General features: G+C 43.1%; 1 protein-coding gene across 1 annotated transcript in view; it reads left to right on the plus strand.

Moving 5' to 3' along the window:
• The window catches only part of UBE3D (ubiquitin protein ligase E3D), a 292,261-nt gene that overhangs the window by 270,860 nt on the left and 7,342 nt on the right, over positions 1-14,059 (plus strand). The window contains exon 10 of the transcript XR_014267184.1: positions 9,622-9,775. The gene's annotated coding sequence lies outside the window, so the exon portion shown is untranslated. The remainder of the gene's footprint in view (positions 1-9,621; positions 9,776-14,059) is intronic.

Genomic DNA, 14,059 nt, shown 5'->3' on the forward strand with positions numbered 1-14,059 from the left:
TTCTCCCAGTCTGGAGACTCTGTTTTAGTCTCAGGTACACTAAGTCAGTAACCATTTTTAGTTTTCAAGATCTATACTTGATTCACTTTATGGATGTCATACTCACTTTTATGTCTTTGAGGATATTATTTAACCCATCTTAAAGGTTTATTCTGTTTGCTGCATTTCCTCAGGATGCAAGTGCTTCCATTTGTTATATTTGGTGCTGTTCTACATCAAAGTATTGGTGACTCCTGGTTTTGCATTCTTCTTTGTGTTCCAGCTTCCCTGTCAGCCTGTCTGTGGAACCTGCTTTTGGAAGAGGGTCACATGTGCTGTCTGATGACTTGTATTCTCTGGTGACTGGAGGAGGGGCAGATGTGCCTATATTTATATAAGCACATCTGCCCCTCCTCCAGTTTTCTGGGTTAGCAGATACCCATTTCCCCTCCTTTTGTTACCGGAAGGGGGACCCCTTCCAGGGTCCAAGAGTGGGCTCTTGTCTAAAACTCAGAAATGAATTGTCCGAGGAGACACACGTGCTAACAAAGCAAGAGACTTTATTGGGAAGGGGCGCCAGGGCAGAGAGCAGGGGGATAAGGGAACCCAGGAGAACTGCTCTGCCATGTGGCTCGCAGTCTCTGGGTTTATGCTAACGGGGTTAGCTTTCTGGGTTGTCTCTGGCCAATCATCTTGCCTGTGCCCATATTTGGTCTGACTCAGGGTCCTTCCTGGTGGCACTTGCATCTCTCAGCCAAGATGGATTCCAGCACAGAGGATTCTGGGAGGTTGGTAGGACATTTGGGCTGCCGTCTCCTCCCTCCTTTTGGCCCCTCCCGAATTCTCCTGGTTAATTGCGGCGGTAGCACCATGTTCCTTATGGGGCCCTCCTGTTGTGAGACAGCTCATGCAAGTGGTTCTCATCATGCCCGGCCAAGGCCGCGGTTTCAGTCAACGGTTCCCTAACACTTTTACCCAGGGTTTCGCTCTGTGTCCATGACCCAAGTGCCCACAGACATAATTCTCATCGGGGTCACCATTTCTGTTGCTCACCAGCATTGCCCAAGGGCAGGGTGGGGCACTTGTCTCTTAGCTGCCCTAAGACCCATTCCTCTCTCCAGTAGCTGCTGAATCTGGGCTTCAAGCACTCTTGGCCTCCTTTTTGTTTGTTTGTTCTTTCCCAGTAGTCCTTTTTTGCATCTGCTTTGGTTTGTGCTTTGCTTCTTTAATCTGATCCCGTTTGACTTCCGTCTTTCAGGTGTCCTCGGTCCTATGGATGCATTGTTTGCTTTTCACTGAAGAAATGAATACTAAAAATTTTGTTGCTGTTACCTCTTGGGAGGCTCTGTCTGCCATGCTGAATCTGAAAACCCCCAATTTCACAAAGGAACAGTTTTTAGCTGGCCTTCTGTGGCAGTATAGTATAACACGGCTATTAGAAAGGTGTTTTCTGCAAACCGTTCCTGCGTTTGAGTTCCTGTTTGATCATTTACTAGCCATGTGACTGTAAATACGGAGCTTAAACTCTCTGTGCCTCAGTTTCTTTATTTAACTAATAAGGATAAAAATAATACCTACTTCAAATAGTTATTATGAAGATTCAGTGAGCAACTGGCTCTTTGTAAGTCCTCGGTAAATGTTAGCCATTATAATTCTGGAAATTTCAAGGGGCCAGCTGGCTCAGCTGTTCTGCCTTCAGCTTTGTATTAATTACCTTGATGAGTGCCCCAGGTCTCATTCGTGCTTTTTGTATTAGTGTTACAAAGTTCATGTGTCCGATGCACAGTGAGGCCAAATAAACTGACACTTTGAAATTTGGAGCAGAGGAAGGTTTACTGCAGGGCCAAGCAGGGAGAATGGGTGACTCAAACTCAAAAACCCCAAACTTCCCGATGGTTCTGGGAAAGAAGTTTTTATAGGCAAAATTTGGGATGAGGGCTGCAGGGTGTGTGACTTTCTTCTGATTGGTTGGTGGTAACAGGGCAGTGCTCCAGGAATCTTGTGCTCACCCTTAAGTTGCCAACCTCCACCTGTGTTGGGGGCCTTAGTTCTGCAGCAGAACTCAAAGGTAGTGTTATGTATATTCCTTGAGGAGGAACCAGGATCCTGCTTTAATCCCTGCCCTGTAGTTTCTTGATTGTTCCTCCTTTGTTTCTGCATCCCCTCCCTTCCCTGATTAGCAACTATTTGAATCTTTGGAACTCAGGGAAGGTCAAGAAGGTTGAATGAAGCCTATTTCCTACAAACAAGAAATGGCAGGGTGGTGGAAGGGGACTGAAGTATTTGTATCCGGTAGCCGTACAGGGTCCCCTTTTGGTTTCATTAGTTAACCTAAATCTTGAAGTTTCATTGAGCGCTGTAGTTTTGAAGTGCCGTTTTCACTACTTCGTTTTCTTTGTTCATTTGACCATATTTGCTTTCTCTCTTCCTGTTTCCTTCAGACTTTCTGTTCTTCTGCTTGATTCCTTTCTTGCCAGCACAGTTATAGGTTCATTTAAAAAACGAATAACTTTTCTCCCATTTCAGTAGGACACAAGAGGAGGTAAGGTAGGCTGACGCATGTGCTCGGTCTTCCATCTTGAATCTGAGTCCGGTCCTGTGAATTCCTAAACTCTCCAGCAGGCATTGGAGTGTGATTTGTGGCCACTGGCAACGACACAGCATTTTATTCCTGCATACGGCACTGAATCACAGTTTTGTTTTTTTCTGGGTTTTCATTTATCTGTTCGTTTTAATTTGCTTGCATTTCCGTGACTCATAGTTTCTCCTTTCTGTGGCTAATCACACAACAGTAGGGATATTTATGAAACTCAGCCACCCGTTCAGACCAGAATATTGGCACTTCCAAATCTTTAGCCATAACGCTGAGCGGCAGGTTCTGTTTCCTAGTTGCCCGCTCGGTGTCTCACAGCCCCACACACACTGTTTCTCTCCAGTTCACAACTAGGAAAACGTGATGCTTCCAGGAAATTTTTCTTGCATCTCTCCAAGAGCAAACACAAAGTCTGGGACTAAATAAATCTCTTTAGTTTAAGTATAAGATGGAAAAGGGCAAAAAAAAAAGAGCAGAGTGTAAAAAATCCAGACTGATCTAATTAGATTAGAGCCACTCACTGATTTGAAAAGGCCCATTTTCCAAGAGAGTGAAGCAAGCTCTATTAATGGATAACAGGCTATGTAGAAAATACTGCAGCTTGTGTATCATTAACACTTAGCTTTTATAAGTAGGGTTTGCATGAAAGTGAATTTATGACTGAAAATAGTAATATGTATTATTTAAAAGAAGAGCTTAAGTTGCAAAGTGCTGTGTAGTCACTTTTACTTGATAGTTAAAAGGGTTTGTGAGTTACGCGTGGCCCTGCGGAAAATGTTTGGGGCTACAGAGGAATCGTGCAGATAGCCTCTGTCTGCTTCCAACCAAGTAAAGAGGGTCTTTCTCCTTCCTGAAATGAAGTAATCTTAGATTAAACAGCATGGAGCACATTTCTGTAAATAAAGTCTAAAGTTACTGCCAATAGTCAATGTGAAGAGAAATACAAATAGCTACTGGAAAGCTATTATCCAGATTCTTACAACTATGCTTTTAGCCCAAACTCCCTTACAAAAGACATTGCTTTCACAACTGTAATTATGAAGATGTATAAATAGCCACCAAATTAAAGCATGGTACTTTCTTTATTCCTTCTGCTTGGGAGATTGAAGTATACTCAATACCAGGGCAAGGCCTCGTCTATAATATACTCTTATGTCACTGTGCCTACTTTGCTCAATTTAGACCCAAATGGATTGCGTCTGTCTTTATAGCCTTCTGGAGGACGTCTGCCACTAGGTACTAACCATTAGATGAATTTAAACCTGCAGAGTATTGAACCTGGCAGTTCTGCTCTCTCTTTTTTTTTAATTGAAGTATAGTTGATTTACAATGTTGTGTTAATTTCTGCTGTATAGCAAAGTGATTCAGTTATACATATATATCCATTCTTTTTCATATTCCTTTTCCATTATAGTTTATCACAGGATATTGAATATAGTTCCCTGTGCTATACAGTAGGACCTTGTTGTTATCCATTCTATATATAATAGTTTGCATCTGCTAATCCCCAACTCCCAATCCTTCCCTCCTCCACCCCACCTCCCCCCCTGGGCAACCACAAGTCTGTTCTCTATGTCTGTGAGTCTGTTTCTGTTTCATAGATAAGTTCATTTGTGCCGTAGTTTAGATTCCACGTATAAATGATATCATATGGTATTTGTCTTTCTCTTTCTGGCTTACTTCACTTAGTATGATAATCTCTGGGTCCATCCATGTTGCTGCAAATGTCATTATTTCATTCTTTTTTATGGCTGAGTAGTATTCCATTGTATATATGTACCACTTCCTCTTTATCCATTCATCTGTCGATGGATATTTAGGTTGCTTCCATGTTGTGGCTATTGTGAATAGTGCTGCTATGAACATAGTGGTGCATGTATCTTTTCAAATTATAGTTTTTTCCAGATATATGCCCAGGAGTGGGATTGCTGGATCATATGGAAACTCTATTTTTAGTTTTTTAAGGAACCTCCATACTGTTTTCCATAGTGGCTGTACCAACTTACATTCCCATCCAGTTTTGCTCTCTTGTGCCCAAATCAGAAATACCCTATTTGACCTTCATTTATTTCACTCATCACCAAACCAATACTAAGGATGGGCTAACAAGTCAGGTTGAAATAAATCCCACTTTAAGCCTTTGTTAATTAACTGACCCAAGATAGTTTTAAAGATCACAAGAATTTGAAATGAAATAAGGGGGCAGATCTCTATTTGGCTGTGACTTCTCAATAGATGGTGACCCCATTGGTATTTAATGTCCGGATTTTACCAGGATTACATATATTTTCATCTGACTGATGAAAGAACAGGATCACGGTCATGATTGCTGTAGCAGAATATTCCTGGCAGCTCTCCTACCCTAGAATGAGAAGGCTTATTTGTCCCTTTAGAACAGAAGTTTTCAAACCATCCTAGGGATTTCTGGGAGTTATCTGGGGGGTTTGGGGGAATGTAGAGGAGGTTGGTCATTGGAGAGAAGACAAGCTGGCTGGAGGCCAGACCCTACCCCGTTCCAAACTCACAAGCCTTCACCATCGTGTACACACAGATTTTACTGATTTTATAGATATCGTGCTTCAAAATAAAATTTCAGTTTAATAAAGATTGTCTTCCTCAAAACAAAATAAAATAAATAAAACCCCCTCATGTTTGGAAACTGGTGCTTTCAAAGAAAATATGTGATTCTTTACTTTCTGAGAATGAAGTTACGTCTAAGAATTTTGAGATCTTCTGAAGGAAAGATCACTCAGATGAATTGAAAACCCCCTATTCTCTGAATGTGACTCCAGGGATTCAGGGTGGGGTGAGGGCAGGGAGGGAACTGGAAGCCACCTGTATTTGCTGTCAAGAACTGGACACATCTGGCTTCAGATTCAATTCAGATTCAAATTCAACCACCATTTACAGAACTCTGGCTGTCTGTTCAGCTGTGAGTTTTTATGCATGTGGTTTTATCCATTCTTCATAGCACTTTGGAGGTATGTCTTATTATCCTTATATCATAACTGAGTAAATAAAGGCCCGTAGAGGATAAATGTTTTGTGCAAGAGTGCAAAGCTCATAAGTAGTAAAGCCAAGATTTAAACCTATCTCCTCCTAGCTTTCTACTCTGAAATGATTTAACTCTTAGACTCTAAAACTCTGAGAGTTTATACATTGCATCCTACTTCCATATTATTTGCACTGTTTGTGATTAAAAGTATATTATTATCCTTCAGTAGGCGAATGGATAAATAAAATGTGGCATATCCAGACAATGGAATATTATTTGGTGCTAAAAGAGATGAGCTACTGACTCATGAAAATACATGGAAGAAACTTAAATGCATATGACCAAGTGAAAGAAGCCATTCTGAAAAGGCTACATACTGCACGATTCCAACTATATGATGTTCTGGAAAGGGCAAAACCATGGAGACAGTGAAAAGATCAGTGGTTGCCAGGGGTTGAGGTGGGGAGAGGGAGGGAGAAGGATCAATAGGCAGAGCACAGAGGATTTTTAGGGCAGTGGAAATACTCTGTACGATACTGTGATGGTGGATACATATCATTATATGCTTGTCCAAACCCAGAGAACGTGCAACACCTAGAGTGAACTGTAGTGCAAACTATGGACTTAGGGTGATTGTGATGTGTCACTGTAGGTTCATCGATTGTAACAGATGCACCACTCTGGTGGGGATGTTAGTAATGGGGGAGGCTGTGCGTGTGGGGGGCAGAAGGTAGATGGGAAAATCTCTGTACTTTCTGCTCAGTTTTGCTGTGAATCTAAAACTGCTCTGAAAAAACTAAAGTCTTAATTTTAAAAAAAGGTATATTTAATACTAGATACTAGAAGTATATTGATTATAGGAAATAAAATTCTATGTACTTTGAGTGAAATGACTCATTTATACAGTGATTCCATGGAGATGCCTTTGGATTTCCCAGGCCTTCCTCTCCTTATAAGGCGCTAAGACCTGGGCAGCTCTAGGAAGTCAGAGTATAAGAATACCCAGGATCGAGAGTTCATGGGGCGGTTCCAGAGGATCCAGGAAACTATTTGCAACTCCCCTCCCCCAGCTTCTACATTTTGGGGTTTTCAAATGGGTCCAGTATTAATTAATGCATTTTAAAGGGCTCCTGATTTTAACCTGAAAGCAGTTGTCCATCTAGTTTGCAGGCAGGTTGTAATAAAAGGTAGTTTTTATTTGTGAGTGTTTTATTTAGGTTCTAGTAAAGTTTTCTGATTTCTCAACATGATTATTTTTGATAATGTCTTTGTTTATGTGTATTTTCTCAAGTTCTAAGATAATAACTATCCAAACTGTATTCGGAAAAGTTCTTTTCCTATACATCAACTATACTGTACCAAATGATGGTGCTTTCTCAGCACTATTCAGTATTATTGTGTGTTCTTGCATCTTAAAAATGTGTGTATTCTTATTTTGAATTTATGAAACACTGAGCACAAGCTGGCTTGTGAAATATAAGAGCTACAGCAAACATTTCTTTGAAGAAATGAAAACCCTGACTCAGCAACGCTGCAGCAAAGTTGGAATCACATGGAGGCTGAATTTGTTTTCTCTCTCCTCTCCCATCATTGAATGGTCTGTGCTTTGTTCTTGAATGTCCCCTGAATGTCACTGCAGATTTTCTATCCCTAACCTACCTACAGTTTTCTTAGACAAAAAAATTGTGGTTTAATATACAAATATACACACATATATGTATAATACATATATACATATATTCTTGTGTAAAGCTATGAATTGTTCAAATCAGACCATAATTTCCCGACCACTGTAGGATGGTGGGAATCATGTCAGTTCTTGGCCGCTAGAGCCAGAAAAATAAAGCCAATCTCACAGAATCATTATCTGTGTTACTAAGAGATACATTTCTTGTGTTGGTAAAAAGTGTCCAGGGAGTCGTGTGCCTTAGGTTCAGTTGAGTTCTGTTTCTTATTAATTGAATGGCCTTGGGCAATCCCATCCTCCCTTTATGCCTTAGTTTGCTCTTATGTAAAATGGTGCTATTAGCCCCTAACTTAGAGGGACCTAATACTAATAGCTGCTACTAAATGAGTACTTTCTCCATGCCAATCCCAGTGGAAAATTCTCTAATACATTATTAGAATATTTAGTCTTCCCGACAATTTTGTGAGGTAGGTATTCTTAGCTGACTTTTATGTGCCCAAGGGCACATGCTGGTGAGTCCTGAGCTAGATTGAAACACAGAATCCTCTCTGGGCTCCCAAGCCCATGTGTCAGGGCAATTGTAAAATTGCCTTGTAGACCGGAAAGTGTTATCATGGGTAAGACATTTTCTTTGGGGGAAAGAGAGAAAGAGAGCGAGGAAGGTGGAGGGGGGTGGACAGGATAGGAGACGAGAGAAGAAAGCAGGGAGCAGGAGGGCGTGAGCAGGGGCTCTTGTTTCTGAGTTCGTGCTCTGCCCACACACCTGCGGGAGGACTAGGGGCTGGAGTATCCGGGCGCTGCTGACCAAGTGAGCAGAGTTATCTGGGGGGTTTGGGGGTGCTGGGTGCTGCTCACATATCAAGTGCCCACGGTGCCTTAGAGCAGTCTCTTCCGGCATGTTCTGGGCACCTTGGCAGGCAGTTAGCCCCTTCGGGAAGGATGCTAAACTCTTCAGGTGTCTGGATCCCACCCTGCTGGGCCCCAACCTGCCAGACTTAGGCTGAAGGTGTCACCTTCTTCCTTCTAGAGTCTAGACGAGGAAACAAGAGCTGTGGAGAAGGATACATTCACAGAGCTCCTGCTCACGTGAGAAAACTGTTCACCAGAGCCTATGTATACAGAGAGAGGGCCCACCGCTGCTTCTAGAAGCTCCATGCCCGGCCTGCTGCGGAATAGTCACACAGTGGATTATTTCGCAAGGCCTGTTTCCGTGGATATTTGAAATTCTAGTGTATAGCTAGAAACTGACCACCTGAACAAAAAATTCTAAAGATCCTTGCAGATTACTCTATTAAAACTTTCTTACGATGTGCATAAATGTTCTTAGTTTTCATACACTTTATTCATTACAAAGACCCCTACCCAAGTACTTCCACTTCTCACTCAAAAGGAAGTGGCCTCTTGAAAAGTAATTTCCATTTATAGAGGGGGAAAAGGAGGATTTTTGTTTCTTTCCATTGCGGGTCAGGGCTGCGAGAATAATGAAGCCTTAACAAGCTGAGTGATCAGCCTTCAGCGACTGGGTATTTTCTGTGCACACAGAAAACTGTACCTGGAACTGTGGCATTTTACAGAGACCAGAAAGTGTTTGATAATAATTGACATTAACAGTGTTATTGGGTTTATAGAGTATTTCCACAAATCTCATGTAACTTTACCTCCAGCTTTTCATATGATTTTAAAAGGTAATCGCTAACATTCCTTGAGTCTTATTATGTGTCAGGCAGTTATATTAACCCATTCAATGCATTATTTCATTAATCCCCGAGACAACTTCATGCTGCGTCCATTTCACAGATGAGGAAACTGAGGCTCAAAGGAGTTAGTGACTCCCCTGATTAGTCATCAGAACATGGCACCTTTCCAGCTCTTCACACCCACAGCGCCTGCAGCAGTCTCTGGTGGAATCATCACCCGAGAGGCTAATTCGCATCTGGATATTGGGATTGCCTTGGGGGATATTGCTTCTCAGCCTTTGTCACCCTGTGTTCTGGGAACTGTCGGTTCTGCAGGGTGCCAGGTGTTGTATGGAAAAAAGGCTTTGTGGTCAAGTGAGTGTTTGAACTGTTGCATTACACAAAACTAAATAAGCTTTTTTACTTTTTGAAAAAGTTACTTCTCAGGAACCTCATTTCCCTAAACACGCTTCGGGGGATGCTGACCTGGGTTATGCTACCCAAGAAAGAGGCTCTAAAGGCAGAGCTAGAAGGTGAGTCACTTCGGCCTCCTAGGGTCGATGACCCATTCCTCATTCTATCCTAAAAGATGGTTGGAAAAACCCTGAAATGATAGCAGCGTCACTTAGAAAAAGCAGGTGAAAGAGTATTGCTGCCCAGAGCCACACCCTGCATCTCTTGTCTTTCCCAGCTCCAACGTCGGCTTCCGTGTTCTGGGTCAGAGCACCTCTCAGAGCTCACCTGACCTCCCCAAGGTGGCAGCTTGGGGCAAGATGTAGGACTTGGAGGTAACCGGCTTTCAGATCCAATCCCCTCTCTGAGAACCCTCCAGCACCTTGACTTAGGTAAGTTATTTACCCTCTGTGCTTCCTTTTCAATATCTGTAAAATAGGAATAGGAATACCTTCTTCGTGTGCTGTTTGTGCAGATTAAGACTTGTATAATAAGGCAGCTAGTATGAAGTCTGGCACTGAGTCGGTGATCAATAAAGGTAGCTACCCTGGCAAGCTAGAACTAGAGCCTTCAAGATAAAAGCTGATCTGTGCTATGGACTTGGCCCTGGCATTCAAAAGGGGCTTAGTAAATATTTGCTTTGCTGGCTCCTTCTTGCGTGCAATGTACATTAAGTAATATTCAGCAGTTTTTATATTAGCCACCAATCTCCGTGTTGTCTCTTAGCCAAAAAATTTAAAAACATAGTATATCTCTCACACACAGAAGTAGTAGGTTCATATAGGGCCGTCCTTGGGGGAATCCTTTTGTAGGTCCTGAGCGTAGTGTGTGACTCTAAGTGGATTTAAGAAGAACATGGAGTAGAACAGCCATCCTCTCCAAGTCCGCGGCCTGGCACCGCTTGTACACACTCTGCATCCTCACTGCCCAACCTCCTCTCGAGGGGAAATCTCACTCTTCCGCGGGGACTCATCCCACGCGGGGCCTCTAGAGAAGGGGGCCGAGCCCTCTCCCTCAGGACACGCCTTCCAGCCTCTGACAGCAGCCGTCACGCTCTCCCCACAACCCCCTCCGCACGTGTAGGCACGGAGAACAACAGAAAGGCATCTGGAGTGTTAGAATGAGCTTCTAATTATTTACTCCACCTCCAGTACTTGGTCCATATCAGAGGGGTTTTCCTAAAATGCAGAGTAAGACTCCTGGCTCGCCTGCATCCTGTGGCCCGCTGCATGGACCACATTCCTTGGCAAGGCCTTCACAAGGCGGTCACAACCTATCTTTCAAGTTACTCGCTCTGGCCTCTCCTCCCTGCCTCAGCCCTTACCCACCAGAGTAGACTCTCTCTTCCCTCATATGGCACCTAGTTTTATATCTCGGTATCTTGTTCAAGGTGCTTTCTTTGACTGGAGTATTTGATTCCCCTGGCCTTTCACGCATACTCCCCTCCATTCTCAAGGCTCAGCTGAAACTTCACATCCTGCACCTTCTCCAGGCAGTCATTTATTTCTTGCTGTGCCTTCCCATGACCTGTGAGCACACCACTGCAGGTATAGGGCTCACACCACTCTGAATCAGTGATTCATTTTATAATTGGTCTATCTCACCTGGAAGGTATGGGCAGTGACTTACTCGTCCTTGTGCCCCCAAGCATTCGGTGCAGTATCTGGGGCAACCTGGTAGATGCTTGATAAGTGTTCGTTGAATAAATGAACGAAGCGTAGAGGAATGTGAAAGCATCCTTCTCCCTCGTGAATTGACAACCAGCCAGGGGCTGGTTGGAGTTGGGAGAGGCTGGTGATGTGAGGCTCTCCTGTTCTGAGTGGAGTCATTCATAGTGGGATACTCGCCTCCCAGACACAGCAATACAAGGAGAACTTTTCAACCCCCAGCTGAAGCCACACTCCTCAGATTGGGACTCGAACCCAATCGTGCCTCACGTGGGATTCGATCCCAGCCAAAACTCAGACTGGGGCTTGAACCCATGGGCTCGACTCGAACCCACTGCCTTTTCCTTGAAATCACTCACTTAGTCTCAGGACTTAATGAAGCTCAGGTTCTTTATATCTCGGCACAGAAAGAATTCAGCGAGAGGCAAAGTGATAGGTAAGAAGTAGATTGATTGAGAGAGATATACACTCCACAGACAGAGTGCGGGCCGTCTCAGAAGGTGAGAGTGGCCCTGGGAGATACACTCCACAGATAGAATGTGGTCCATCTCAAAAGGCAAGAGGGGCCCCGAAATATGGGCTGCGTAATTGCATAGGCTGAGTGGGAGGATTATTCCAATTATTTTGGGGAAGGGGCAGGGCTTTCCGGGAACTGGGCCACTGCCCACTATTTGGCCTTTTATGGTTGGCCTCAGAACTGTCATGGCATCTGTGGGTGTGTCATTTGGATGTTATTGTGTTATAATGAGCATATAATGCGGCTCAAGGTCTACAGGAAGTCAAATCTTCTGCCATCTTGGACCTAGTAGGTTCTAACCAGTTTATGTCATATCCTCAACGGCCGTGTCATTCTTTTAAAGGCTGTGCCCTGCCCCCCTCCCCTCCTGTCTCATCAGTACGAGATGAAAGGAGGGATGACTGTGCCCTTTACTCCTCTCCTTCTGGTGGGAGGATGCGGAGGGCCCAGCTGTACCCTGAGGATCTGCGCAAGAGTGTTCACTACAAGAGTCTGGAAGCTTCTTGCCGTTCAGACTCTGAGGCTCTCTTACCCAGTGTAACCCAGTCCTGCGAGTGTCTGAGGACTTGAAAAGTCAGTGAGCCCCCCAAAAGGAGGATCGATCAGAGCAGACAGCTTAGCTGACACGGAGACGAAGGTGGAGGAAGGGCAAGCCTCCTGGGTGGGTGCAACCTCGGATCTGTATGTCTGCGCAGATTTTTGGTCAGTGAGAACATCTCTCTTTTGGGGGACCAAATTCCCTTAAGTCTCCTCTGCTGGGTCTGCTAACTTCAGCAAGTTTCCTCGGTGGCAGAAGAGTCAGGACCAGAAAACCAGATCACAACCCAATTAAGTGATCGTAGAATGAGCCGGAGCCAGCTGCTGGGGAACAAAGCAGGTTTGCAGGGACCTGAGGGCCCCTGAGGAAGTGAGGACAAAGCCGTTTCATTGCAAGTCTGTAAATAAACTTTCTCGTTTGATGAATAGGCATGACTCCAAGGGGTCAGGCCAGGGGATTTGTTACCTTGGGGGTGGCTGTGGAATTTTCTTTCCTGGAGATTTTCACAGCAGGTTACATTTTTATCTGTCTCTAGTCATTCAGCTGTGAGCCATCCTGGAAGTGGGGAGGGAGTGGCAGCTTTGAGTCTCTGTTAATTACGAACACTGCTCTAGAGGAGGGATGAGGGGAACTGTGTATGGTCTATAGATATATGTTTACCACCGGCAAGTTTTCCTGTGGTTAGCTGTAGAGAAATGACTTGTTCTCCATGGTGATTCAGAGTTCTTGGGATTCAGCGCATTAAATGAGCCCCTTAATCAGTATCCAGAATAGCGTAAGCGTTCCGGAAGACGAACAGATAGATATAAACCCAAAAAGTTGCTTGAGCTCATCCTGTAGGCTAAAAACAGCTTTTTAAAAGCCTGAATAAGTAAGGTTATAAACAGGTTGTTAGACTAAGTAACTGCATGTTTAATGTGAGAGGCAGCATGGTGTAGCAAATTCGCTCTGGAGCCAGACTTTAGGTTCAAGTCTTAACTCTCCTACTCACTAGCTGTGTGATCCTGGGCAAGTTCCTTAACCTCTCTGTGCCTCAGTTTCTTCTATGAAAAGGAGAAAATAACAATTCCTACTTCATATGGACATTATAAGTATTAAATGAGTTCATTCATGTAAAGCACTTAGTACAGTGCCTGACATATGAATAGTATGAAATAAAGTATGTTAGCTGCTATTGTGTTTGCCAAAATATTTATATACACTATACCTCTAGTTTTTCTTTCCAGTTTTATTGAGATATAACTGATGTATATATATATATATATATATAAAACTGTATAAGTTTAAGGCATACAGCATAATGGTTTGACTTACATATATTGTGATTACTGCAGAGTTTACTTAATATCCGTCATCTCATATAGATGTAATAAAAAAAGAAAAAGCCAAAAAAGAAAAAAAATGTTTTTCCTTGTGATGAGAACTCTTAGGATTTAGTGTTAGCTGTAGGCATCATGTTGTACATTACATCCCTAGTGCTTATTTATCTTATAACTGAGAGTTTGTACCTTCTGACTACCTTCATGCATTTCCCCTACCCCCAGGCCCCTGCCTCTGGTAACTACAAATCTGATCTCTTTTTTGATGAGTTTTGTTTTGTTTTTAGATTCCACATAGAAGTGACATCACACAGTATTTGTCTTTCTCTGTCTGACTTATTTCATTTAGCATAACGCCCTCAAGGTCCATCCATGTGTGTGGTTGCAAATGGCAGGATTTCCTTGTTTTTTATGACCGAATAATATTCTACTATATATATATATCTACTATATATATATATACATATCTGCTATATATATACATATCCTTGGATGGACACTTAAGTTGCTTCCATATCTTGGCTATTATAAATAATGCTGCTGTGAACATCAGGGTACAGATTTTTTCAAGTTAGTGTTTTTGTTTCCTTTGGATATATTCCAATTTCTGGATGGTATGGTACTTCTACTTTAAT

This window comes from Balaenoptera physalus, assembly GCF_965194825.1.
Source record: "Balaenoptera physalus genome assembly, chromosome: 9".
Lineage (NCBI taxonomy): Eukaryota > Metazoa > Chordata > Mammalia > Artiodactyla > Balaenopteridae > Balaenoptera > Balaenoptera physalus.